The sequence below is a fragment of the Triturus cristatus genome, chromosome 11, assembly GCF_964204655.1.
Source record: "Triturus cristatus chromosome 11, aTriCri1.1, whole genome shotgun sequence".
NCBI lineage: Eukaryota > Metazoa > Chordata > Amphibia > Caudata > Salamandridae > Triturus > Triturus cristatus.
This window is the reverse complement of record NC_140594.1, coordinates 979,806,990-979,833,775: the sequence shown is the minus strand read 5'-3', so window position 1 is coordinate 979,833,775 and position 26,786 is coordinate 979,806,990. Positions and strand designations below refer to the sequence as shown.

The 26,786-nt window shown below is 49.1% G+C and overlaps 1 protein-coding gene across 2 annotated transcripts in view; it reads left to right on the top strand.

Moving 5' to 3' along the window:
- LOC146785779 (zinc finger protein ZIC 4-like) overlaps positions 1–26,786 on the top strand; it is a 394,504-nt gene that overhangs the window by 269,339 nt on the left and 98,379 nt on the right. The window contains exon 4 of one of the 2 annotated variants that reach the window (XR_014970793.1): positions 2,601–5,575. The exons of the other annotated variant lie outside the window; for it this stretch is intronic. The gene's annotated coding sequence lies outside the window, so the exon portion shown is untranslated. Of the gene's footprint in view, positions 1–2,600; positions 5,576–26,786 lie in introns of those variants that run through there. 2 annotated transcript variants of the gene reach the window in all.

The window sequence follows — 26,786 nt, the reverse complement described above, 5'->3', positions numbered from 1 at the left end:
TTAACAAGATCGTGGTACCCCAATATCCGGTGGTACCAGATATTAATTCCATTCTGACCATGATTCCTCCCACTGCAACATTTTTCTCGGTGATTGATTTGAAGAATGCCTTCTTTAGTATTCCCATACATCCAGATAGCAGACATTTGTTCGGTTTCTCATTGGGGGGCCGCAGCTTTAGATTCTGTCGCGCCCCCCAGGGGTATACCGAAAGCCCTAGTATCTACAGCCAAGCCCTAAAAAGAGTATTGGATTCTTTACAATTGCCGCCAGGTAATGTCCTATTGCAGTATGTTGATGACCTCCTTGTGGCCTCTGATACAGAACATGGTTGCCGCGAGGCCACGGTTACCCTGCTACGGCATTTGGCCACTCATGGTAACAAGGTGTCGCTCTCTAAATTTCAATATTGTCGACCGGAGGTGACCTATCTCGGTCATCTCCTGTCGAAGGAGGGAAGACGGTTGACTTCTGAGCGCATCGCAACCATAACTAACATGCCTGTTCCCCGCACGCAACGTGATGTCCGCGCTTTGCTTGGTATAACCTCCTACTGTCGCCAGTGGATTGCTAACTATTCTCTCTTGACTAAACCTTTCCTGTATCTAACTACGAAGGATGTGCATGAACCTTTACCTTGGACTGATGAATGCCAGACTGCCTTTTCCGCTCTGAAAACTGCTCTTTGCTCTGCTCCTGTGCTTGGCACCCCTGACTGCCGGAAACCTTTTGTGCTCTACGTGCATGAGGTGGACGGTTGTTCTCTTTCAGTGTTGACACAGGACTTTGGTGGTAAGCAAAGGCCTTGTGCATATTTCTCGGCGGTTTTGGACAATGTCGCCAGAGCACTTCCCAGTTGTCTGAGGGCTGCAGCAGCAGTGGCTGTAGCAATCAGACAATCGGAAGGGCTAGTCCTGAATATGGATCTGACAGTGATGGTGCCTCATGCTGTGGACGTATTATTAAACAGGACGCAGACGCAGCACTTAACTAGTGCGCGTCTTACAGGGTACGAATTGACCCTGTTTGCACCTCATATAACGATCAAACGATGTGTTAATTTGAACCCTGCCACGTTGTTACCCCTCCCTTCGGGAGATGGTGGACAAGACATGCATGATTGTATCTTTCGAACTGAAGAAGAGACCAAGGGCCGGATAGATCTAACTGACACCCCACTATCTGATGCCCAAGGAGAATTGTATGTTGATGGGTCTTGTTTTAGATTACCGGATGGCACGACAGCTGCGGCTTATGCGATCACTACCCTGCAAACGGTAGTCGAGGCAGCAAAGATACCATACCGGTCGGCCCAGGCGGCCGAATTGATTGCATTATTCAGGGCCTGCGAGTTGGGGAAAGGTTTAAGGCTAAATGTCTACACCGATAGCCAGTATGCGTTCGGTGTAGCACATAGCTTCGGGAGGTTATGGGCGGAAAGAGGATTCTTGACATCTCATGGCGAAAAGATAAAGAATGGACCATTAGTGGACCGACTACTGGCTGCATTAACATTGCCTAAAACCTTGGCCATAGTCAAATGCAGTGCACACAAGGTTATAGTTGATGATGTAGGGAGGGGAAATTTCTTTGCGGATAGAATCGCCAAAGAAACAGCCCAGTCTGACACCACTTCCATGTTTGTAGTGACAAGAATGATAGAAGCAGGGGTTTTTAACAACACCATAGACAGTGTGAGAGAGCTACAAAAGGAGGTGACCCCGGAAGAACTGACATACTGGCAAGAACAGGTGGGGAGGCTTGATGAGAATGGATGTTGGACTGACTTGTCAGAGAAGTGTAGATGGTTACTACCGAACGCATTTGTAAATGCGGTAGTAACTATGGCACACGGACCTTCACATGTAGGGGTTCAGGGCATCTGTGCCACATTGGATCCTGTCTGGTATAATGTTAATATCCATAAGACAGCTAGGAATTTGGTTCAGCATTGCATGATTTGTCTCCAGCATAATCCGGGGATTAGCATTCCTGTCTTGGCGGGTAATTTTGCGCCTCCCACCCTGCCTTTTGAAGTACTCCAAATGGATTACATACAGCTAGAGCGAGTTAACAATCTGAAATACGTGCTGGTGGTGATTTGTACTTTTAGTAAATGGGTGGAGGCGTATCCCACAAAGGAAAATACTGCCCTGGCAACCGCTAAAGCTCTGGTAAAAGAGTTTTTCCCTCGATATGGGTTGCCACGGGTGATTTGGAGTGACAACGGGACACATTTTAATGCTGACTTAGTTAAGTATGTATGCAAGGGTCTATCCATCCAGCAAAAGTTTAACGCAGCCCGACATCCTCAGTCAGCGGGTCTGGTTGAGAAATATAATGGGATTCTGAAATTGAAATTGGCTAAACTTCAGGACACGACGGGATTAAAATGGCCTGATCTCCTGCCCCTGGCCCTGTTGTCCGCGAGAACTACTCCCTATTCCCGGAGCGGTATCTCCCCTTATGAAGTAATTTTTGGCAGACCCGCCAACGTGTGGGGAGTACCCCGGCCCAAATCCTTCAGGGACATCGACCATCCTATGTTGACTGATTATCTGTATTCTTTGACTAAAGATCTTCATTCCATTCATCAACAGATATCTGCCGTACTGCAGCCCCTGCCGGAGGGTCCTGGACACAGCGTGGAACCTGGACAGTGGGTCTTGGTTCGGAACTACCAACGGAAATCGAGTTTGGATCCGCGCTGGTCCCGACCGTACCAGGTGCTCCTGGCTACGCGAACGGCGGTGAAAGTCGAGGGGAAGCAGCACTGGATCCATATCTCCCATCTTAAGCGAGTTCCCCTCCCGTTGCCCAGGGAGCAGCTTGACCAGGAGGAAGGCCTGCCAACTCAGGGCGAACCCAGCACTAGAGAACCACTTTCCTTGGACACCCGCTGAGAGGTTGACGGGCGAGGGGAGAGTGCTGTGAGCCTGGAAACACCTTTTTGTGGCCGCCCAACTGCTAAAAGCGAGGCAGCTCCTCGTCTGACCCCACTGTGCCCGTTTTGTTTGTGGATCCTGAAACCCCTGGTCGGGATTGATATCACCTGCCGCCCCGGAAATAGGGAATCCCAGGTCTAGCCTTGGCGAGTGAAGCCGGAGGCCTCGGCAAAAGACCTGAGGATTGGTAGAACACTGGACTGAACTCGTTGAGAGCATGGAACTTTCAGTAAGCTCTGTTCAGAACGAAGATAGAGACATTGGTCGGTTGGTGGGGGCCCAGGTAGAGTTTCCTTTCAACAAGGGTTGCGTTAAGTGCGACCCCAACGCGAGAAGTTTTTATCTTTTACCCTTTTTGGTCTCTCTGAACAATAGGAGTCTGCCTGTGAGGCTCTATACGGACACAGGAAAGAAGCACCCTCCGGCAGGTCGGACTGCTAGTAGCCTTTTTCTCCCGAGATTATATTGGACTTTTAGTGAGAAAATGTACCCTTTTGGTCGTTTTGTCCCTGAAGAAGGGCGCCCTATAGTACCCCGTACCACTCCCCCGCACTTGCCAATGTTCTCCTCATGGAGCTTGCATGTTAAAATTGTTTTTATTTCTATATTGATTGTATCATTTGTACTATGCTTAGGTTTGTTTATATACCTAGAGTTCCGCCATCCTGTACACACCTTGATAGTGTCTACCCCTGCCCCTAAGGAACATCATTTCCAGACTTTTGCCCCTCATAAGGAAAGACACCGACAGACATATGTGCATAATGCCTTCATTGAGATGCTACATCAGACTCATAGTTCCACAAATGTTATCGATTGTTGGGTCTGTGGTCTTCTCCCGTCAGTGATGCATAAGCAAGATTTGTTCATATCAATGCCCTTGTCTTATCTAGGTAGTTGCGAAGCCTGGTTCAAAATGTTATCCATGCTATATGAACATTACACTATAGATGAACGTCGATTCTCAGAGAAGGATTATGCTTTGATTCTAGCCTATATAGAGAAACACCAAGGTTTTACTCCTAATGCTGAGGGGACGGATGGTACCCTTGATCCTACCGCCTGTATGAACGTATACACTGATCACGAAAATGATACCTGGTTGAGGGATGAAGTATTGGATTTCATGACTTTTAACTTTAATGAGTATTTCAAGTATTTCCAGGAGCGAAATGTCTCAGATGAGAAAATCATTCCGGTCCCGGTATTGAATACGTCCTCCTCCTTCTGCGTGCAGGGTACTGGACATTTATCCGTCGGTTATAGTAGATGTAATTACACTTATAAACTGCAGACTTTCAGTAGTCCCCCAACAGTCACCCCTCCCAATGTTTATTTTGTGTGCGGTGAAAACGCATACACTTGGTTACCCAGAGGATGGGCAGGTCGATGTTATTTATCCTTTCTTTACTCACCAGTCTACATAGCTCCTTCTGATTATCACAAATCTCATTCCTTAAATCGGCGGAGCCTAAAGGCTGAAGCCGCCAGTAATGATGCCACTGACCAGACGGACACTCCAGCCCAACACTTCGTTGATATCATAAAAGGGGCGTTGCCCATATGGGGACCCATCCTCAATAGTAAAGAAGTTAGGAGACTATCTAGAGTGGTGGAAGGGGTGGTTAATACTACTGCAGGAATATTAACTAATATTACAGTGGAGCTCCAGGCGACCCGGCTTGTGACCCTTCAAAACCGTCTTGTTTTAGACGTTATCCTAGCCGATCGCAGAGGAGCTTGTAGAGTCATCGGCAGTTCCTGTTGTGTATATATACCTGACTCAGCCCCTTCTGTCCATTTAGCCATTCAGAAACTGCATCGGCTAGCCTCTGAAATTCACACCGAGACTGGTACTTGGTCTTTGTCCGGGTGGTTTTGGGATTTGGTGACCACCTGGGGATGGAAGTTATTTATGATTCTTCTGGGAATAGTGGGGTTCATTTTCACCTGCTGTCTTTGTCTACAGTGTGGGCCTGCTTGCTGTGCATATTGTGCTACTCAAGTTCGCCGCTCCATCCCTAGGCCCAAGCCCGTCCAAACCAGAATAGATACCCAGCGGGCTCAGAAGGAGACGCATGACTTAATGCAGATCGATGAGGGTATTTTCGAAGACTGACCCTGTTATTAGCTATGCTGCGCTAAAAGGGCCGTTCTGAGGTATTCAAGGCACTACGATATGATTAGCGCAGTATATCTAATAATAGTTTGACTAGTTATGGTGTATTAAACGGTTCGAAATCCCTGATTATGTTTAGCACGACAAAAAGGGCCGAGAAACCGAACCGCCTCCATCTTGGATTGCGGCTCTCTCTCTCTTGGGAATCACGTGGTCTTTTCCGCACACCCTCTGCTTCCCTCCTTTCCTTGCATTTAATTAGGAGACAGGCTGAGTTGCTGAGAAGCAAGGTCACATCTGCTAAAAGGGAGTATCAGGCAAATTCCTCTAGACCTGGGACGAGAAGGGAGTCACCCTTTCGACCTTCTCTGTAAAGATAGTAACCCTTTGTATGTGTAACCGAAACTAGAAATAGGCATGAGCTCATTAGGGGTGCCAGGACTAACTGGTACTTTTCCACATATAAGGTTTTGTATGCTGTACTGATAATGTATAAAAGTGTGTTACTGTCAAGGAGCCAGCAGTCTTCCTCGGCGCACCTGATGGGTGAGGATCGACGAGGCTCCTCTATATAGAGTTCTGTGGTGGCTAATAAACGTTTGAACCTTCCACGTTGCCAACTGCTCCTTATTTTGCATAATATTGTGGGCCAGTGGTAAGTGTGGCCCTTGGAATAATTATTTGGACACAACAGTTTAGAGTTCTGCAGTGCTGTTTTGGTAGTGTAGGGGGTAGTGCTGGGGGTAGTATTTTAGGGTTTAGGGTAGTGCTGTGATATTTGGGTAGTGTAGGGGGTTGTGCTGGGGTAGTGTTTAAGGGTTTAGGGTAGTGCAGTGATGTTTGAGTAGTGTAGGGGTCGTGCTGGGGTAGTGTTTTAGGGTTTAGGGTAGAGCAGTGGTGTTTGTGTAGTGTAAAGTGCTGTGCTGGTGGTAGTGTTTTAGGGTTTAGGGTAGTGCAGTGGTGTTTATGTAGTGTAGGGGGTCGTGTTTTAGGGTTCAGGGTAGTGCTGTGGTGTTTATGTAGTGTAGGGGGTCCTGCTGGGGTGGTGTTTTTGCCTTTAGTGTAGTGCAGTTGTGTTTGGGTAGGGAAGGGGGTCATGCTGGGGTAGTGTGTTAGGGTAGTACAGTGGTGTTTGTGTAGTGTAGGGGGTCGTGCTTCGGGTAGTGTTTTAGGGTTTAGGGTAGTGCAGTGGCGTTTGTGTAGTTTAGGGGTTCATGCTGGGGGTAGTGTTTTAGGGTTTAGGGTAGTGCAGTGGTGTTGTGTAGTGTAGGGGATCGTGCTGGGGTGGTGTTTTAGGGTTTAGAGTAGTGCAGTGGTGTTTGGGTAGAGTAGGGAGTCGTGCTAGGGTAGTGTTTTCAGGTTTAGGGCAGTGCAGTGGTGTTTGGGTAGTTTAGGGGTTCGAGCTGGGGTAGTGTTTTAGGGTTTAGGGTAGTGCAGTGGTGTTTTGGTAGTGTAGGGGGTCATGCTGGGGGTAGTGTTTCAGGGTTTAGGGTACTGCAGTGGTGTTTGAGTAGTGTGGGGGTATGTGCGGGGATAGATGTAGGGTTTAGGTTAGTGCAGTGGTGTTTGGGTAGTGTAATGGGTCATGCTGGGGGAAGTGTCTTAGGGTTTTGGTTAGCGCAGTGGTGATCGGGTAGTGTAAGGGGTTGTGCTGGGGGTAGTGTCTTAGGGTTTAGGGTAGCACAGTGGTGTTTGTGTAGTGTAGGTGGTTGTGCTGGGTGTAGAGTTTTAGGATTTCGGGTAGTGCACTGGTGTTTGGGTAGTGTAGGTGGTCGTGCTGGGGGTAGATTTAGGGTGTAGGGTAGCGCAGTGGTGTTTGGGTAGTGTAGGGGGTCATGCTGGTGTAGTGTTTTAGGGTTTAGGGTAGGGCAGTAGGGTAGTGCAGTGGTGTTTGTGTAATGTAGGGCGTCATGCTGGGGGTGGTGTTTTAGGGTTTAGGGTAGTGCAGTGGTGTTTGGGTAGTGTAGGAGGTACTGATGGGGTAGTGTTTTAGGGTTTAGGGTAGTGCAGTGGTGTTTGTGTAGTATTAGGTGTAGTTCTGGGGGTAGTGTTTTAGGGTTTAGGGTAGTGCACTTGTGTTTGGGTAGTGCTGGGGTACTGTTTTAGGGTTTACGATAGTTCAGTGGTGAATGGGTAGTGTAGGGGGTCGTGCTGGGGTAGTGTTTTAAGGTTTAGGGTAGTGCAGTGGTGTTTGTGTAGTGTAGGGGTCGTGATGGGGGTAGTGTTTTAGGGTTTAGTGTAGTGTGGTGGTGTTTGTGTGATGTAGGGGGTCGTGCTGGGGTAACTGTTTTAGGGTTTAGGGTAGTGCAGTGTTGTTTGGGTAGTGTAGTGGGTCATGCTAGGGGTAGTGTTTTAGTGTTTAGGGTAGTGTAGTGGGGTTTGTGTAGGTTAGGGGGTTGTGCTAGAGGCAGTGTTTTAGGGTTTAGGGTAGTGCAGAGGTGTCTGTCTAGTGTAGGGAGTTATGCTGGGGGTAGATGGAGGGTTTAGGGTAGTGCAGTGGTGTTTGGGTAGTGTACGGGGTCGTGCTAGGGGTTATGTTTTTGGGTTTAGGGTAGTGCAGTGGTGTTTGTGTAGTGTAGGAGGTCGTACTAGGGTTAGTGTTTTAGGGTTTAGAGTACTGCAGTGTTGTTTTGGTAGTGTAGGGTGTAGTGCTGGGGGTAGTATTTTAGGGTTTAGGGTAGTGCAGTGATATTTGGGTAGTGTAGGGGGTTGTGCTGGGGTAGTGTTTAAGGGTTTAGGGTAGTGCAGTGGTAGTTGAGTAGTGTAGGGGGTCGTGCTGGGGGTAGTGTTTTAGGGTTTAGGGTAGTGCAGTGGTGTTTGTGTAGTGTAGGGTGTTGTGCTGGTGGTAGTGTTTTAGGGTTTAGGGTAGTGCAGTGGTGTTTGTGTAGTGTAGGGGGTCGTGGTTTAGGGTAGTGCTGTTGTGTGTGGGTAGTGAAGGGGGTCATGCTGGGGGTAGTGTTTTAGGGTTTAGGGTAGTACAGTGGTGTTTGTGTAGTGTAGGGGGTTGTGCTTGGGGTAGTGTTTTAGGGTTTAGGGTAGTGCAGTGGCGTTTGTGTAGTTTAGGGGTTCATGCTGGGGGTAGTGTTTTAGGGTTTAGGGTAGTGCAGTGGTGTTGTGTAGTGTAGGGGATCGTGCTGGGGTGGTGTTTTAGGGTTTAGAATAGTGCAGTGGTGTTTGGATAGAGTAGGGAGTCGTGCTGGAGGTAGTGTTTTATGGTTTAGGGTAGTACAGTAGTGTTTGTGTAGTGTAGGGGGTCGTGCTAGGGTAGTGTTTTCAGGTTTAGGGCAGTGCAGTGGTGTTTGGGTAGTTTAGGGGTTCGAGCTGGGGTAGTGTTTTAGGGTTTAGGGTAGTGCAGTGGTGTTTTGGTAGTGTAGTGGGTCATGCTGGGGGTAGTGTTTCAGGGTTTAGGGTACTGCAGTGGTGTTTGAGTAGTGTGGGGGTATGTGCGGGGATAGATGTAGGGTTTAGGTTAGTGCAGTGGTGTTTGGGTAGTGTAGGGGTCATGCTGGGTATAGTGTTTTAGGGTTCATGGTAGTGCAGTGGTGTTTGTGTAGTGTAATGGGTCATGCTGGGGGAAGTGTCTTAGGGTTTTGGTTAGCGCAGTGGTGATCGGGTAGTGTAAGGGGTTGTGCTGGGGGTAGTGTCTTAGGGTTTAGGGTAGCACAGTGGTGTTTGTGTAGTGTAGGGGGTTGTGCTGGGTGTAGAGTTTTAGGATTTCGGGTAGTGCAGTGGTGTTTGGGTAGTGTAGGTGGTCGTGCTGGGGGTAGATTTAGGGTGTAGGGTAGCGCAGTGGTGTTTGGGTAGTGTAGGGGGTCATGCTGGTGTAGTGTTTTAGGGTTTAGGGTAGGGCAGTAGGGTAGTGCAGTGGTGTTTGTGTAATGTAGGGCATCATGATGGGGCTGGTGTTTTAGGGTTTAGGGTAGTGCAGTTGTGTTTGGGTAGTGTAGGGTGTACTTCTGGGGGTAGTGTTTTAGGCTTTAGGGTAGTGCAGTGGTGTTTGTGTAGTGTAGGGCGTCATGCTGGGGGTGGTGTTTTAGGGTTTAGGGTAGTGCAGTGGTGTTTGGGTAGTGTAGGAGGTACTGATGGGGTAGTGTTTTAGGGTTTAGGGTAGTGCAGTGGTGTTTGTGTAGTATTAGGTGTAGTTCTGGGGGTAGTGTTTTAGGGTTTAGGGTAGTTCACTTGTGTTTGGGTAGTGCTGGGGTACTGTTTTAGGGTTTACGGTAGTTCAGTGGTGAATGGGTAGTGTAGGGGGTCGTGCTGGGGTAGTGTTTTAAGGTTTAGGGTAGTGCAGTGGTGTTTGTGTAGTGTAGGGGTCGTGATGGGGGTAGTGTTTTAGGGTTTAGTGTAGTGTGGTGGTGTTTGTGTGATGTAGGGGGTCGTGCTGGGGTAACTGTTTTAGGGTTTAGGGTAGTGCAGTGTTGTTTGGGTAGTGTAGGGGGTCATGCTAGGGGTAGTGTTTTAGTGTTTAGGGTAGTGTAGTGGGGTTTATGTAGGTTAGGGGGTTGTGCTAGAGGCAGTGTTTTAGAGTTTAGGGTAGTGCAGTGGTGTCTGTCTAGTGTAGGGAGTTATGCTGGGGGTAGATGGAGGGTTTAGGGTAGTGCAGTGGTGTTTGGGTAGTGTACGGGGTCGTGCTAGGGGTTATGTTTTTGGGTTTAGGGTAGTGCAGTGGTGTTTGTGTAGTGTAGGAGGTCGTACTAGGGTTAGTGTTTTAGGGTTTAGAGTACTGCAGTGTTGTTTTGGTAGTGTAGGGTGTAGTGCTGGGGGTAGTATTTTAGGGTTTAGGGTAGTGCAGTGATATTTGGGTAGTGTAGGGGGTTGTGCTGGGGTAGTGTTTAAGGGTTTAGGGTAGTGCAGTGGTAGTTGAGTAGTGTAGGGGGTCGTGCTGGGGGTAGTGTTTTAGGGTTTAGGGTAGTGCAGTGGTGTTTGTGTAGTGTAGGGTGTTGTGCTGGTGGTAGTGTTTTAGGGTTTAGGGTAGTGCAGTGGTGTTTGTGTAGTGTAGGGGGTCGTGGTTTAGGGTAGTGCTGTTGTGTGTGGGTAGTGAAGGGGGTCATGCTGGGGGTAGTGTTTTAGGGTTTAGGGTAGTACAGTGGTGTTTGTGTAGTGTAGGGGGTTGTGCTTGGGGTAGTGTTTTAGGGTTTAGGGTAGTGCAGTGGTGTTTGTGTAGTATAGGGGTTCATGCTAGAGATAGTGTTTTAGGGTTTAGGGTAGTGCAGTGGAGTTGTGTAGTGTAGGGGTTCGTGCTGGGGTAATGTTTTAGGGTTTAGGGTGGTGGTGCAGTGGTGTTTTGGTAGTGTAGGGAATCGTGCTGGAGGTAGTGTTTTATGGTTTAGGGTAGTACAGTGGTGTTTGTGTAGTGTAGGGGGTCTTTCTAGGGGTAGTGTTTTAGGGTGTAGGGTAGTGCAGTGGTGTTTGTGTAGTGTAGGGGGTCAAGTTGGCGGTAGTGTTTTAGGGTTTAGGGCAGTGCAGTGGTGTTTGTGTAGTGTAGGGGGTCATGCTGGAGGTAGTGTTTTAGGGTTTGCGGTAGTGGGGTGGTGTTTGTGTACTGTTGGTGGTCTTGCCGCGGATAGTGTTTTAGGATTTAGGGTAGTGCAGTGGTGTTTGAGTAGTGTAGGGGGTCGTGCTGGGGGTAGTGTTTTCGGGTTTAGGGAAGTGCAGTGCAGTGATGTTTGGGTAGTGTAGGGGTTCGTGCTGGGGTAGTGTTTTAGGGTTTAGGGTAGTGCAGTGGTGTTTTGGTAGTGTAGGTGGTCATGCTGGGGTAGTGTTTCAGGGCTTAGGGTACTGCAGTGGTCTTTGTGTAGTGTAATGGGTCATGCTGGGGGGAGTGTCTTAGGGTTTAGGTTAGCGCAGTGTTGTCCGGGTAGTATAAGGGGTCGTGCTGGGGGTAGTGTTTTAGGGTTTAGGGTAGTGCAGTGGTGTTTGGGTAGTGTAGGGGGTCACGCTGGTGGTAGATTCAGGGTGTAGGGTAGCGCAGTGGTGTTTGTGTAGTATAGCGGGTCATGCTGAGTTTAGAGTTTTAGGGTTTTGGGTATTTCAGTGTTGTTTGTTTAGTGTAGAGGGTTGTGCTGGAGGTAGTGTTTTAGGGTTTAGGGTAGTGCAGTGGTGTCTGTGTATTTTATGGAGTTGTGCTTGGGATAGATGTAGGGTTTAGGTAGTGAAGTGGTGTTTGTGTAGTGTAGGGGGTCGTGCTAGGGGTAGTGTTTTAGGGATTAGGGTAGTGCAGTGTTGTTTTGTTAGTGTGTGGGATAGAGCTGGGGGTAATATTTTAGGGTCTAGGGTAGTGCAGTGATCTTTGGGTAGCGTAGGGGGTTGTGCTGGGGTAGTGTTTAAGGGTTTAGGGTAGTGCAGTGGTGTTTGAGGAGTGCAGGGGGTCATGTTGGGTGTAGTGTTTTAGGGGTTAGGGTAGTGCAGTGGTGTTTGTGTAGTGCAGGGGGTCTTTCTGGGGGTAGTGTTTTAGGGTGTAGGGTTGTGCAGTGTTGTTTTTGTAGTGTAGGGGGAAGTGCTGGGGTAGTATTTTAGGGTTTAGGGTAGTGCAGTGACATTTGGGTAGTGTAGGGGGTTATGCGGGGGTAGTGTTTAAGGGTTTAGGGTAGTGCAGTGGTGTTTGAGGAATGTAGAGGGTCATGCTGGGGTAGTGTTTTAGGGTTTAGGGTAGTGCAGTGGTGTTTGTGTAGTATAGGCTGTCGTGCTGGTGGCAGTGTTTTAGGGTTTAGCATAGTACAGTGGTGTTTGTGTAGTGTAGGGAGTCGTGTTTTAGGGTTTAGGGTAGTGCAGTGGTTTTTGGGCAGTGTAGGGGGTCCTGCTGGGGGTAGTGTTTTGGGGTTTAGGGTAGTGCAGTTGTGTTTGGGTAGTGAAGGGGGTCAAGCTGGAGGTAGTGTTTTAGGGTTTAGGGTAGAACAGTGGTGTTTGTGTAGTGTAGGGGGTTGTGCTTGGGGTACTGTTTTAGGCTTTAGAGTAGTGCAGTGGTGTTTGTGTAGTGTAGGGGGTCAAGCTGGAGGTAGTGCTTTAGGGTTTAGGGCAGTGCAGTGGTGTTTGTTTAGTGTAGGGGGTCAAGCTGGAGGTAGTCTTTTAGGGTTTAGGGCAGTGCAGTGGTGTTTCGGTAGTGTAGGGGGTTGTGCTGGGCATGGTGTTTTAGGGTTTAGGGCCGTGCTGTTGTGTTTGTGTAGTGTTGGGAGTCATGACGGGGGTAGTGTTTTAGCGTTTAGGGTAGCGCAGTGGTGTTTGGGTAGTGTAGGGGTCATTCTGGGGGTAGATTTAGGGTTTAGGGTAGTGCAGTGGTTTTTGTGTAGTGTACGGGGGTCATGCTGGGGGTAGTGTTTTAGGGTTTAGGGTAGTACAATGTTGTTAGTGTAGTGTAGGGGGTTGTGTTTTAGGGTTTAGGGTAGTGCTGTGGTGTTTGGGTAGTGTAGGGGATCGGGCTGGGAGTAGTGTTTTGGGGTTTGGGGTAGTGCAGTTGTGTTTGGGTAGTGAAGGGGGTCGTGCTGGGGTAGTGTTTTACGGTTTAGGGTAGTACAGTGGTGTCTGTGTAGTTTAGGGGGTCATGCTGGGGTAGTGTTTTAGGGTTTCGAGTAGTGCAGTGGTGTTTGAGGAATGTAGAGGGTCATGCTGGGGTAGTGTTTTAGGGTTTAGGGTAGTGCAGTGGTGTTTGTGTAGTATAGGCTGTCGTGCTGGTGGCAGTGTTTTAGGGTTTAGCATAGTACAGTGGTGTTTGTGTAGTGTAGGGAGTCGTGTTTTAGGGTTTAGGGTAGTGCAGTGGTTTTTGGGCAGTGTAGGGGGTCCTGCTGGGGGTAGTGTTTTGGGGTTTAGGGTAGTGCAGTTGTGTTTGGGTAGTGAAGGGGGTCAAGCTGGAGGTAGTGTTTTAGGGTTTAGGGTAGAACAGTGGTGTTTGTGTAGTGTAGGGGGTTGTGCTTGGGGTACTGTTTTAGGCTTTAGAGTAGTGCAGTGGTGTTTGTGTAGTGTAGGGGGTCAAGCTGGAGGTAGTGCTTTAGGGTTTAGGGCAGTGCAGTGGTGTTTGTTTAGTGTAGGGGGTCAAGCTGGAGGTAGTCTTTTAGGGTTTAGGGCAGTGCAGTGGTGTTTCGGTAGTGTAGGGGGTTGTGCTGGGCATGGTGTTTTAGGGTTTAGGGCCGTGCTGTTGTGTTTGTGTAGTGTTGGGAGTCATGACGGGGGTAGTGTTTTAGCGTTTAGGGTAGCGCAGTGGTGTTTGGGTAGTGTAGGGGTCATTCTGGGGGTAGATTTAGGGTTTAGGGTAGTGCAGTGGTTTTTGTGTAGTGTACGGGGGTCATGCTGGGGATAGTGTTTTAGGGTTTAGGGTAGTGCAATGTTGTTTGTGTAGTGTAGGGGGTTGTGTTTTAGGGTTTAGGGTAGTGCTGTGGTGTTTGGGTAGTGTAGGGGATCGGGCTGGGAGTAGTGTTTTGGGGTTTGGGGTAGTGCAGTTGTGTTTGGGTAGTGAAGGGGGTCGTGCTGGGGTAGTGTTTTACGGTTTAGGGTAGTACAGTGGTGTCTGTGTAGTTTAGGGGGTCATGCTGGGGTAGTGTTTTAGGGTTTCGAGTAGTGCAGTGGTGTTTGTGTAGTGTAGGGGGTCTTGCTGCGGGTATTGTTTTATGGTTTAGGGTAGTGCAGTGGTGTATGATTAGTGTAGGGGGTAGTGCTGGGGTAGTGTTTTCGGGTTTAGGGCAGTACAGCTCAGTGGTGTTTGTGCAGTGTTGGGGTTTGAGTTGGGGTAGTGTTTTAGAGTTTACGGTAGTGCAGTGGTGTTTTCGTAGTGTAAGGGGTCATGCTGGGGGTAGTGTTTCAGGGTTTAGGGTACTGCAGTGGTGTTTGGGTAGTGTGGGGGTTTGTGCAGGGGGTAGATTTAGGGTTTAGGTCAGTGCAGTGTTGTTTGGGTAGTGTAAGGGTTGTGCTGGTGTAGATTTAGGGTGTAGGGTAGCGCAGTGGTGCTTGTGTAGTGTAGGGGTTCGTGCTGGGTGTAGAGTTTTAGGGTTTTGGGTAGTGCAGTTGTGATTGCGTAGTGCAGGGATTGTGCTGGGGATAGTGTTTTAAGGTTTAGGGTAATGCAGTGGTGTTTGGGTAGTGTAGGGGGTCATGCTGGGGATAGGGTTCTAGGGTTTAGGGTAGTGCAGTAGGGTAGTGCAGTGGTGTTTGTTTAGTGTGGGGGTTCGTGTTTTAGGGTTTAGGGTAGTGCAGTGGTGTTTGGGTAGTGTAGGGGGTCCTGCTGGGGGTAGTGTTTTTGGGTTTAGGGTAGTACAGTGGTGTTTGTGTAGTGTACGGGGTCCCGATTTGGGGTAGTGCTTTAGGGTTTAGAGTAGTGCAGCGGTCTTTGTGTAGTGTAGGGGGTCATGCTGAGGATAGTGTTTTAGGGTTTAGGGTACTGCAGTGGTGTTTGGGTAGTGTAGGTGTTCGTGCTGGGGTATTGTTTTAGGGTGTAGGGTAGTGAAGTGCTGTTTGGGTAGTTTAGGGGGTCGTGCTGGGGGTAGTGTTTTAGGGTTTGCGGTAGTGCAGTGGTGTTTGTGTACTGTAGGGGGTCTTGCTGCTGGTAGTGTGTTAGGGGTTAGGGTAGTGCAGTGGTGTATTAGGAGTGTGGGGGTCGTGCTGGGGTAGTGTTTTTGGGTTTAGGACAGTGCAGTGCAGTGGTGTTTGGGTAGTGTAGGGGATCGAGTCGGGATAGTGTTTTAGGGTTTAGGGTAGTGCAGTGGTGTTTTGGTAGTGTAGGGGGTCATGCTGGGGGTAGTGTTTCAGGGTTTAGGGTACTGTAGTGCTGTTTGGGTAGTGTGGGGGTAGATTTAGGGTTTAGGTTAGTGCAGTGGTGTTTGGGTAGTGTAGGGGTCTTGCTGTGGGTAGTGTTTTAGGGTTTAGGGCAGTGCAGTGGTGTATGTGTAGTGTAGGGGGTCATGCTGAAGGTAGTGTTTTAGGGTTTGCGGTAGTGGGGTGGTGTTTGTGTACTGTTGGTGGTCTTGCCGCGGATAGTGTTTTAGGGTTTAGGGTAGTGCAGTGGTGTTTGAGTAGTGTAGGGGGTCGTGTTGGGGTTAGTGTTTTTGGGTTTAGGGAAGTGCAGTACAGTGATGTTTGGGTAGTGTAGGGGTTCGTGCTGGGGTAGTGTTTTAGGGTTTAGGGTAGTGCAGTGGTGTTTTGGTAGTGTAGGTGGTCATGCTGGGGTAGTGTTTCAGGGCTTAGGGTACTGCAGTGGTCTTTGTGTAGTGTAATGGGTCATGCTGGGGGGAGTGTCTTAGGGTTTAGGTTAGCGCAGTGGTGTCCGGGTAGTATAAGGGGTCGTGCTGGGGGTAGTGTTTTAGGGTTTAGGGTAGTGCAGTCGTGTTTGGGTAGTGTAGGGGGTCACGCTGGTGGTAGATTCAGGCTGTAGGGTAGCGCAGTGGTGTTTGTGTAGTATAGCGGGTCATGCTGGGTTTAGAGTTTTAGGGTTTTGGGTATTTCAGTGTTGTTTGTTTAGTGTAGAGGGTTGTGCTGGAGGTAGGGTTTTAGGGTTTAGGGTAGTGCAGTGGTGTCTGTGTATTTTATGGAGTTGTGCTTGGGATAGATGTAGGGTTTAGGTAGTGAAGTGGTGTTTGTGTAGTTTAGGGGGTTGTGCTAGGGGTAGTGTTTTAGGGATTAGGGTAGTGCAGTGTTGTTTTGTTAGTGTGTGGGATAGTGCTGGGGGTAGTATTTTAGGGTCTAGGGTAGTGCAGTGATATTTGGGTAGCGTAGGGGGTTGTGCTGGGGTAGTGTTTAAGGGTTTAGGGTAGTGCAGTGGTGTTTGAGGAGTGCAGGGGGTCATGTTGGGTGTAGTGTTTTAGGGGTTAGGGTAGTGCAGTGGTGTTTGTGTAGTGCAGAGGGTCTTTCTGGGGGTAGTGTTTTAGGGTGTAGGGTTGTGCAGTTGTTGTTTTGGGTGTGTAGGGGGAAGTGCTGGGGTAGTATTTTAGGGTTTAGGGTAGTGCAGTGACATTTGGGTAGTGTAGGGGGTTATGCGGGGATAGTGTTTAAGGGTTTAGGGTAGTGCAGTGGTGTTTGAGGAATGTAGAGGGTCATGCTGGGGTAGTGTTTTAGGGTTTAGGGTAGTGCAGTGGTGTTTGTCTAGTATAGGCTGTCGTGCTGGTGGCAGTGTTTTAGGGTTTAGCGTAGTGCAGTGGTGTTTGTGTAGTGTAGGGGGTCGTGTTTTAGGGTTTAGGGTAGTGCAGTGGTTTTTGGGTAGTGAAGGGGGTCAAGCTGGAGGTAGTGTTTTAGGGTTTAGGGTAGAACAGTGGTGTTTGTGTAGTGTAGGGGTCGTGCTTGGGGTACTGTTTTAGGGTTTAGAGTAGTGCAGTGGTGTTTGTGTAGTGTAGGGGGTCAAGCTGGAGGTAGTGCTTTAGGGTTTAGGGCAGTGCAGTGGTGTTTGTTTAGTGTAGGGGGTCAAGCTGGAGGTAGTGCTTTTGGGTTTAGGGCAGTGCAGTGGTGTTTGTGTAGTGTAGGGAGTCGTGACGGGGGTAGTGTTTTAGCGTTTAGGGTAGCGCAGTGGTGTTTGGGTAGTGTAGGGGTCATTCTGTGGGTAGATTTAGGGTTTAGGGTAGTGCAGTGGTTTTTGTGTAGTGTACGGGGGTCGTGCTGGGGGTAGTGTTTTAGGGTTTAGGGTAGTGCAATGTTGTTTGTGTAGTGTAGGGGGTTGTGTCTTAGGGTTTAGAGTAGTGCTGTGGTGTTTGGGTAGTGTAGGGGATCGGGCTGGGAGTAGTGTTTTGCGGTTTAGGGTAGTGCAGTTGCGTTTGGGTAGTGAAGGGGGTCATGTTGGGGTAGTGTTTTACGGTTTAGGGTACTACAGTTGCGTTTGTGTAGTGTAGGGGGTCATGCTCAGGGTAGTGTTTTAGGGTTTAGGGTAGTGAAGTGGTGTTTGGGTAGTGTAGGGGTTCGTGCTGGGGTAGTGTTTTAGGGTGTAGGGTAGTGAAGTGGTGTTTGGGTAGTGTAGGGGGTTGTGCTGGGCGTAGTGTTTTAGGGTTAGCGGTAGTGCAGTGGTGTTGTGTTCTGTAGGGGTTCGTGCTGGGGTAGTGTTTTAGGGTGTAGGGTAGTGAAGTGGTGTGTGAGTAGTGTAGGGGGTTGTGCTGGGGTAGTGTTTTCGGGTTTAGGGCAGTGCAGTGGTGTTTGGGTAGTGTAGGGGTTCGAGCTGGGGTAGTGTTTTAGGGTTTAGGGTAGTTCAGTGGTGTTTTGGTAGTGTAGGGGGTCATGCTGGGGGTAGTGTTTCAGGGTTTAGGGTACTGCAGTGGTGTTTTGGTAGTGTGGGGGTTTGTGCAGGGGGTAGATTTAGGGTTTAGGTTAGTGCAGTGGTATTTGGGTAGTGTAGGGGGCCATGCTGGGTATAGTGTTTTAGGGTTTAGGGTTGCGCAGTGGTGTTTGGGTAGTGTAGGGGGTCGTGCTGGGGGTAGATTTAGGGTGTAGGGTAGCACAGTGGTGTTTGTCTAGAATAGGGGTTTGTGCTGGGTGTAGAGTTTTAGGATTTTGGGTAGTGCAGTGGTGTTTGCGTAGTGCAGGGGTCGTGCTGGGGTAGTGTTTTAGGGTTTAGGGTAGTGCAGTGGTGTTTGGGTAGTGTAGGGGGTCATGCTGGGGTAGTATTTTAGGGTTTAGGGTAGTGCAGTAGGGTAGTGCAGTGTTGTTTGTGTAATGTAGGTTGTCATGCTGGGGGTGGTGTTTTAGGGTTTAGGGTAGTGCAGTTATGTTTGGGTAGTGTAGGGTGTACTGCTGGGGGTAGTGATTTAGGCTTTAGGGTAGTGCAGTGGTGTTTTTGTAGTGTAGGAGGTACTGATGGGGGTAGTGTTTAAGGATTTAGGGTAGTGCAGTGGTGGTTGTGTAATATTGGGTGTAGTTCTGGGGGTAGTGTTTTAGGGTTTAGGGTAGTGCAGTGGTATTTGTGTAGTGTAGGGGTAGTGCTGGGTGTAGTGTTTTAGGGTTTATGGTAGTGCAGTGGTGAATGGGTAGAGTAGGGGGTCGTGCTGGGGGTAGTGTTTTAAGGTTTAGGGTAGTGCAGTGGTGTTTTGTAGTGTAGGGGTTGTGATGGGGGTAGTGTTTTAGGCTTTAGGGTAGTGGGTTGGTGTTTGTGTGATGTAGGGGGTCGTGCTTAGGTAACTGTTTTAGGGTTTAGGGTAGTGCAGTGTTGTTTGGGTAGTGTAGGGGGTCATATTAGGGGTAGTGTTTTTGAGTTTAGGGTACTGTAGTGGGGTTTGTGTAAAGTGTAGGGGGTCGTGCTAGAGGTAGTGTTTCAGGGTTTAGGGTAGTGCAGTGGTGTCTGTGTAGTGTAGGGAGTTGTGCTGGGAGTAGATGTAGGGTTTAGGGTAGTGCAGTGGTGTTTGGGTAGTGTAGGGGGTCGTGCTAGGGGTAATGCTTTAGGGTTTAGGGTAGTGCAGTGGTGTTTGCGTAGTGTAGGAGGTCGTACTTTGGTTAGTGTTTTAGGGTTTAGAGTACTGCAGTGCTGTTTTGGTAGTGTAGGGGGTGGTGCTGGGGGTAGTATTTTAGGGTTTAGGGTAGTGCAGTGATATTTGGGTAGTGTAGGGGGTTGTGCTGGGGTAGTGTTTAAGGGTTTAGGGTAGTGCAGTGATGTTTGAGTAGTGTAGGGGTCGTGCTGGGGTAGTGCTTTAGGGTTTAGGGTAGAGCAGTGGTGTTTTTGTAGTGTAAAGTGCTGTGCTGGTGGTAGTGTTTTAGGGTTTAGGGTAGTGCAGTGGTGTTTGTGTAGTGTAGGGGGTCGTGTTTTAGGGTTCAGGGTAGTGCTGTGGTGTTTATGTAGTGTAGGGGGTCCTGCTGTGGTGGTGTTTTTGGCTTTAGTGTAGTGCAGTTGTGTTTGGGTAGGGAAGGGGGTCATGCTGGGGTAGTGTGTTAGGGTAGTACAGTGGTGTTTGTGTAGTGTAGGGGGTCGTGCTTCGGGTAGTGTTTTAGGGTTTAGGGTAGTGCAGTGGCGTTTGTGTAGTTTAGGGGTTCATGCTGGGGGTAGTGTTTTAGGGTTTAGGGTTTAGGGTAGTGCAGTGGTGTTGTGTAGTGTAGGAGATCGTGCTGGGGTGGTGTTTTAGGGTTTAGAGTAGTGCAGTGGTGTTTGGGTAGAGTAGGGAGTCGTGCTGGAGGTAGGGTTTTATGGTTTAGGGTAGTACAGTAGTGTTTGTGTAGTGTAGGGGGTCGTGCTAGGGTAGTGTTTTCAGGTTTAGGGCAGTGCAGTGGTGTTTGGGTAGTTTAGGGGTTCGAGCTGGGGTAGTGTTTAAGGGTTTTGGGTAGTGCAGTGGTGTTTTGGTAGTGTAGGGGGGTCATGCTGGGGTTAGTGTGTCAGGGTTTAGGTTAGTGCAGTGGTGTTTGGGTAGTGTAGGGGGTCATGCTGGGTATAGTGTTTTAGGGTTTATGGTAGTGCAGTGGTGTTTGTGTAGTGTAATGGGTCATGCTGGGGGAAGTGTCTTAGGGTTTTGGTTAGCGCAGTGGTGATCGGGTAGTGTAAGGGGTTGTGCTGGGGGTAGTGTCGTAGGGTTTAGGGTAGCACAGTGGTGTTTGTGTAGTGTAGGGGGTTGTGCTGGGTGTAGAGTTTTAGGATTTCGGGTAGTGCAGTGGTGTTTGGGTAGTGTAGGTGGTCGTGCTGGGGGTAGATTTAGGGTGTAGGGTAGTGCAGTGGTGTTTGGGTAGTGTAGGGGGTCATGCTGGTGTAGTGTTTTAGGGTTTAGGGTAGGGCAGTAGGGTAGTGCAGTGGTGTTTGTGTAATGTAGGGCATCATGATGGGGCTGGTGTTTTAGGGTTTAGGGTAGTGCAGTTGTGTTTGGGTAGTGTAGGGTGTACTTCTGGGGGTAGTGTTTTAGGCTTTAGGGTAGTGCAGTGGTGTTTGTGTAGTGTAGGGCGTCATGCTGGGGGTGGTGTTTTAGGGTTTAGGGTAGTGCAGTGGTGTTTGGGTAGTGTAGGAGGTACTGATGGGGTAGTGTTTTAGGGTTTAGGGTAGTGCAGTGGTGTTTGTGTAGTATTAGGTGTAGTTCTGGGGGTAGTGTTTTAGGGTTTAGGGTAGTGCACTTGTGTTTGGGTAGTGCTGGGGTACTGTTTTAGGGTTTACGGTAGTTCAGTGGTGAATGGGTAGTGTAGGGGGTCGTGCTGGGGTAGTGTTTTAAGGTTTAGGGTAGTGCAGTGGTGTTTGTGTAGTGTAGGGGTCGTGATGGGGGTAGTGTTTTAGGGTTTAGGGTAGTGTGGTGGTGTTTGTGTGATGTAGGGGGTCGTGCTGGGGTAACTGTTTTAGGGTTTAGGGTAGTGCAGTGTTGTTTGGGTAGTGTAGGGGGTCATGCTAGGGGTAGTGTTTTAGTGTTTAGGGTAGTGTAGTGTAGTGGGGTTTGTGTAGGTTAGGGGGTTGTGCTAGAGGCAGTGTTTTAGGGTTTAGGGTAGTGCAGTGGTGTCTGTCTAGTGTAGGGAGTTATGCTGGGGGTAGATGGAGGGTTTAGGGTAGTGCAGTGGTGTTTGGGTAGTGTATGGGGTCGTGCTAGGGGTTATGTTTTTGGGTTTAGGGTAGTGCAGTGGTGTTTGTGTAGTGTAGGTGGTCATACTAGGGTTAGTGTTTAAGGGTTTAGGGTAGTGCAGTGATATTTGGGTAGTGTAGGGGGTTGTGCTGGGGTAGTGTTTAAGGGTTTAGGGTAGTGCAGTGGTTGTTGAGTAGTGTAGGGGGTCGTGCTGGGGGTAGTGTTTTAGGGTTTAGGGTAGTGCAGTGGTGTTTGTGTAGTGTAGGGTGTTGTGCTGGTGGTAGTGTTTTAGGGTTTAGGGTAGTGCAGTGGTGTTTGTGTAGTTTAGGGGGTCGTGGTTTAGGGTAGTGCTGTTGTGTGTGGGTAGTGAAGGGGGTCATGCTGGGGGTAGTGTTTTAGGGTTTAGGGTAGTACAGTGGTGTTTGTGTAGTGTAGGGGGTTGTGCTTGGGGTAGTGTTTTAGGGTTTAGGGTAGTGCAGTGGTGTTTGAGTAGTATAGGGGTTCATGCTAGAGATAGTGTTTTAGGGTTTAGGGTAGTGCAGTGGAGTTGTGTAGTGTAGGGGTTCGTGCTGGGGTAATGTTTTAGGGTTTAGGGTGGTGGTGCAGTGGTGTTTTGGTAGTGTAGGGAATCGTGCTGGAGTTAGTGTTTTATGGTTTAGGGTAGTACAGTGGTGTTTGTGTAGTGTAGGGGGTCTTTCTAGGGGTAGTGTTTTAGGGTGTAGGGTAGTGCAGTGGTGTTTGTGTAGTGTAGGGGGTCAAGTTGGCGGTAGTGTTTTAGGGTTTAGGGCAGTGTAGTGGTGTTTGTGTAGTGTAGGGGGTCATGCTGGAGGTAGTGTTTTAGGGTTTGCGGTAGTGCAGTGGTGTTTGTGTACTGTAGGGGGTCTTGCTGCGGGTAGTGTGTTAGGGGTTAGGGTAGTGCAGTGGTGTATTAGTAGTGTAGGGGTCGTGCTGGGGTAGTGTTTTTGGGTTTAGGACAGTGCAGTGCAGTGGTGTTTGGGTAGTGTAGGGGATCGAGTTGGGATAGTGTTTTAGGGTTTAGGGTAGTGCAGTGGTGTTTTGGTAGTGTAGGGGGTCATGCTGGGGGTAGTGCTTCAGGGTTTAGGGTACTGTAGTACTGTTTGGGTAGTGTGGTGGTAGATTTAGGGTTTAGGTTAGTGCAGTGGTGTTTGGGTAGTGTAGGGGTCTTGCTGTGGGTAGTGTTTTAGGGTTTAGGGCAGTGCAGTGATGTTTGTGTAGTGTAGGGGGTCATGCTGGAGGTAGTGTTTTAGGGTTTGCGGTAGTGGGGTGGTGTTTGTGTACTGTTGGTGGTCTTGCCGCGGATAGTGTTTTAGGGTTTAGGGTAGTGCAGTGGTGTTTGAGTAGTGTAGGGGGTCGTGTTGGGGTTAGTGTTTTTGGGTTTAGGGAAGTGCAGTACAGTGATGTTTGGGTAGTGTAGGGGTTCGTGCTGGGGTAGTGTTTTAGGGTTTAGGGTAGTGCAGTGGTGTTTTGGTAGTGTAGGTGGTCATGCTGGGGTAGTGTTTCAGGGCTTAGGGTACTGCAGTGGTCTTTGTGTAGTGTAATGGGTCATGCTGGGGAGAGTGTCTTAGGGTTTAGATTAGCGCAGTGGTGTCCGGGTCGTATAAGGGTTCGTGCTGGGCGTAGTTTTTTAGGGTTTACGGTAGTGCAGTGGTGTTTGGGTAGTGTAGGGGGTCACGCTGGTGGTAGATTCAGGGTGTAGGGTAGCGCAGTGGTGTTTGTGTAGTATAGCGGGTCATGCTGGGTTTCGAGTTTTAGGGTTTTGGGTATTTCAGTGTTGTTTGTTTAGTGTAGAGGGTTGTGCTGGAGGTAGTGTTTTAGGGTTTAGGGTAGCGCAGTGGTGATCGGGTAGTGTAAGGGGTTGTGCTGGGGGTAGTGTCGTAGGGTTTAGGGTAGCACAGTGGTGTTTGTGTAGTGTAGGGGGTTGTGCTGGGTGTAGAGTTTTAGGATTTCGGGTAGTGCAGTGGTGTTTGGGTAGTGTAGGTGGTCGTGCTGGGGGTAGATTTAGGGTGTAGGGTAGTGCAGTGGTGTTTGGGTAGTGTAGGGGGTCATGCTGGTGTAGTGTTTTAGGGTTTAGGGTAGGGCAGTAGGGTAGTGCAGTGGTGTTTGTGTAATGTAGGGCATCATGATGGGGCTGGTGTTTTAGGGTTTAGGGTAGTGCAGTTGTTTTTGGGTAGTGTAGGGTGTACTTCTGGGGGTAGTGTTTTAGGCTTTAGGGTAGTGCAGTGGTGTTTGTGTAGTGTAGGGCGTCATGCTGGGGGTGGTGTTTTAGGGTTTAGGGTAGTGCAGTGGTGTTTGGGTAGTGTAGGAGGTACTGATGGGGTAGTGTTTTAGGGTTTAGGGTATTGCAGTGGTGTTTGTGTAGTATTAGGTGTAGTTCTGGGGGTAGTGTTTTAGGGTTTAGGGTAGTGCACTTGTGTTTGGGTAGTGCTGGGGTACTGTTTTAGGGTTTACGGTAGTTCAGTGGTGAATGGGTAGTGTAGGGGGTCGTGCTGGGGTAGTGTTTTAAGGTTTAGGGTAGTGCAGTGGTGTTTGTGTAGTGTAGGGGTCGTGATGGGGGTAGTGTTTTAGGGTTTAGGGTAGTGTGGTGGTGTTTGTGTGATGTAGGGGGTCGTGCTGGGGTAACTGTTTTAGGGTTTAGGGTAGTGCAGTGTTGTTTGGGTAGTGTAGGGGGTCATGCTAGGGGTAGTGTTTTAGTGTTTAGGGTAGTGTAGTGTAGTGGGGTTTGTGTAGGTTAGGGGGTTGTGCTAGAGGCAGTGTTTTAGGGTTTAGGGTAGTGCAGTGGTGTCTGTCTAGTGTAGGGAGTTATGCTGGGGGTAGATGGAGGGTTTAGGGTAGTGCAGTGGTGTTTGGGTAGTGTATGGGGTCGTGCTAGGGGTTATGTTTTTGGGTTTAGGGTAGTGCAGTGGTGTTTGTGTAGTGTAGGTGGTCATACTAGGGTTAGTGTTTAAGGGTTTAGGGTAGTGCAGTGATATTTGGGTAGTGTAGGGGGTTGTGCTGGGGTAGTGTTTAAGGGTTTAGGGTAGTGCAGTGGTTGTTGAGTAGTGTAGGGGGTCGTGCTGGGGGTAGTGTTTTAGGGTTTAGGGTAGTGCAGTGGTGTTTGTGTAGTGTAGGGTGTTGTGCTGGTGGTAGTGTTTTAGGGTTTAGGGTAGTGCAGTGGTGTTTGTGTAGTTTAGGGGGTCGTGGTTTAGGGTAGTGCTGTTGTGTGTGGGTAGTGAAGGGGGTCATGCTGGGGGTAGTGTTTTAGGGTTTAGGGTAGTACAGTGGTGTTTGTGTAGTGTAGGGGGTTGTGCTTGGGGTAGTGTTTTAGGGTTTAGGGTAGTGCAGTGGTGTTTGAGTAGTATAGGGGTTCATGCTAGAGATAGTGTTTTAGGGTTTAGGGTAGTGCAGTGGAGTTGTGTAGTGTAGGGGTTCGTGCTGGGGTAATGTTTTAGGGTTTAGGGTGGTGGTGCAGTGGTGTTTTGGTAGTGTAGGGAATCGTGCTGGAGTTAGTGTTTTATGGTTTAGGGTAGTACAGTGGTGTTTGTGTAGTGTAGGGGGTCTTTCTAGGGGTAGTGTTTTAGGGTGTAGGGTAGTGCAGTGGTGTTTGTGTAGTGTAGGGGGTCAAGTTGGCGGTAGTGTTTTAGGGTTTAGGGCAGTGCAGTGGTGTTTGTGTAGTGTAGGGGGTCATGCTGGAGGTAGTGTTTTAGGGTTTGCGGTAGTGCAGTGGTGTTTGTGTACTGTAGGGGGTCTTGCTGCGGGTAGTGTGTTAGGGGTTAGGGTAGTGCAGTGGTGTATTAGTAGTGTAGGGGTCGTGCTGGGGTAGTGTTTTTGGGTTTAGGACAGTGCAGTGCAGTGGTGTTTGGGTAGTGTAGGGGATCGAGTTGGGATAGTGTTTTAGGGTTTAGGGTAGTGCAGTGGTGTTTTGGTAGTGTAGGGGGTCATGCTGGGGGTAGTGCTTCAGGGTTTAGGGTACTGTAGTACTGTTTGGGTAGTGTGGTGGTAGATTTAGGGTTTAGGTTAGTGCAGTGGTGTTTGGGTAGTGTAGGGGTCTTGCTGTGGGTAGTGTTTTAGGGTTTAGGGCAGTGCAGTGATGTTTGTGTAGTGTAGGGGGTCATGCTGGAGGTAGTGTTTTAGGGTTTGCGGTAGTGGGGTGGTGTTTGTGTACTGTTGGTGGTCTTGCCGCGGATAGTGTTTTAGGGTTTAGGGTAGTGCAGTGGTGTTTGAGTAGTGTAGGGGGTCGTGTTGGGGTTAGTGTTTTTGGGTTTAGGGAAGTGCAGTACAGTGATGTTTGGGTAGTGTAGGGGTTCGTGCTGGGGTAGTGTTTTAGGGTTTAGGGTAGTGCAGTGGTGTTTTGGTAGTGTAGGTGGTCATGCTGGGGTAGTGTTTCAGGGCTTAGGGTACTGCAGTGGTCTTTGTGTAGTGTAATGGGTCATGCTGGGGAGAGTGTCTTAGGGTTTAGATTAGCGCAGTGGTGTCCGGGTCGTATAAGGGTTCGTGCTGGGCGTAGTTTTTTAGGGTTTACGGTAGTGCAGTGGTGTTTGGGTAGTGTAGGGGGTCACGCTGGTGGTAGATTCAGGGTGTAGGGTAGCGCAGTGGTGTTTGTGTAGTATAGCGGGTCATGCTGGGTTTCGAGTTTTAGGGTTTTGGGTATTTCAGTGTTGTTTGTTTAGTGTAGAGGGTTGTGCTGGAGGTAGTGTTTTAGGGTTTAGGGTAGTGCAGTGGTGTCTGTGTATTTTATGGAGTTGTGCTTGGGATAGATGTAGGGTTTAGGTAGTGAAGTGGTGTTTGTGTAGTGTAGGGGGTTGTGCTAGGGGTAGTGTTTTAGGGATTAGGGTAGTGCAGTGTTGTTTTGTTAGTGTGTGGGATAGTGCTGGGGGTAGTATTTTAGGGTCTAGGGTAGTGCGGTGATATTTGGGTAGCGTAGGGGGTTGTGCTGGGGTAGTGTTTAAGGGTTTAGGGTAGTGCAGTGGTGTTTGAGGAGTGCAGGGGGTCATGTTGGGTATAGCGTTTTAGGGGTTAGGGTAGTGCAGTGGTGTTTGTGTAGTGCAGGGGGTCTTTCTGGGGGTAGTGTTTTAGGGTGTAGGGTTGTGCAGTTGTTGTTTTGGGTGTGTAGGGGGAAGTGCTGGGGTAGTATTTTAGGGTTTAGGGTAGTGCAGTGACATTTGGGTAGTGTAGGGGGTTATGCGGGGGTAGTGTTTAAGGATTTAGGGTAGTGCAGTGGTGTTTGAGGAATGTAGAGGGTCATGCTGGGGTAGTGTTTTAGGGTTTAGGGTAGTGCAGTGGTGTTTGTGTAGTATAGGCTGTCATGCTGGTGGCAGTGTTTTAGGGTTTAGCGTAGTACAGTGGTGTTTGTGTAGTGTAGGGGTCGTGTTTTAGGGTTTAGGGTAGTGCAGTGGTTTTTGGGCAGTGTAGGGGGTCCTGCTGGGGGTAGTGTTTTTGGGTTTAGGGTAGTGCAGTTGTGTTTGGGTAGTGAAGGGGGTCAAGCTGGAGGTAGTGTTTTAGGGTTTAGGGTAGAACAGTGGTGTTTGTGTAGTGTACCGGTCGTGCTTGGGGCACTGTTTTAGGGTTTAGAGTAGTGCAGTGGTGTTTGTGTAGTGTAGGGGGTCAAGCTGGAGGTAGTGCTTTAGGGTTTAGGGCAGTGCAGTGGTGTTTGTTTAGTGTAGGGGGTCAAGCTGGAGGTAGTGCTTTAGGGTTTAGGGCAGTGCAGTGGTGTTTTGGTAGTGTAGGGGGTTGTGCTGGGCATGGTGTTTTAGGGTTTAGGGCCGTGCTGTTGTGTTTGTGTAGTGTAGGGAGTCGTGACGGGGGTAGTGTTTTAGCGTTTAGGGTAGCGCAGTGGTGTTTGGGTAGTGTAGGGGTCATTCTGTGGGTAGATTTAGGGTTTAGGGTAGTGCAGTGGTTTTTGTGTAGTGTACGGGGTCGTGCTGGGGGTAGTGTTTTAGGGTTTAGGGTAGTGCAATGTTGTTTGTGTAGTGTAGGGGGTTGTGTTTTAGGGTTTAGGGTAGTGCTGTGGTGTTTGGGTAGTGTAGGGGATCGGGCTGGGAGTAGTGTTTTGGGGTTTAAGGTAGTGCAGTTGTGTTTGGGTAGTGAAGGGGGTCGTGCTGGGGTAGTGTTATACGGTTTAGGGTAGTACAGTGGTGTCTGTGTAGTTTAGGGGGTCATGCTGGGGTAGTGTTTTAGGGTTTCGAGTAGTGCAGTGGTGTTTGTGTAGTGTAGGGGGTCTTGCTGCGGGTATTGTTTTATGGTTTAGGGTAGTGCAGTGGTGTATGATTAGTGTAGGGGGTCGTGCTGGGGTAGTGTTTTCGGGTTTAGGGC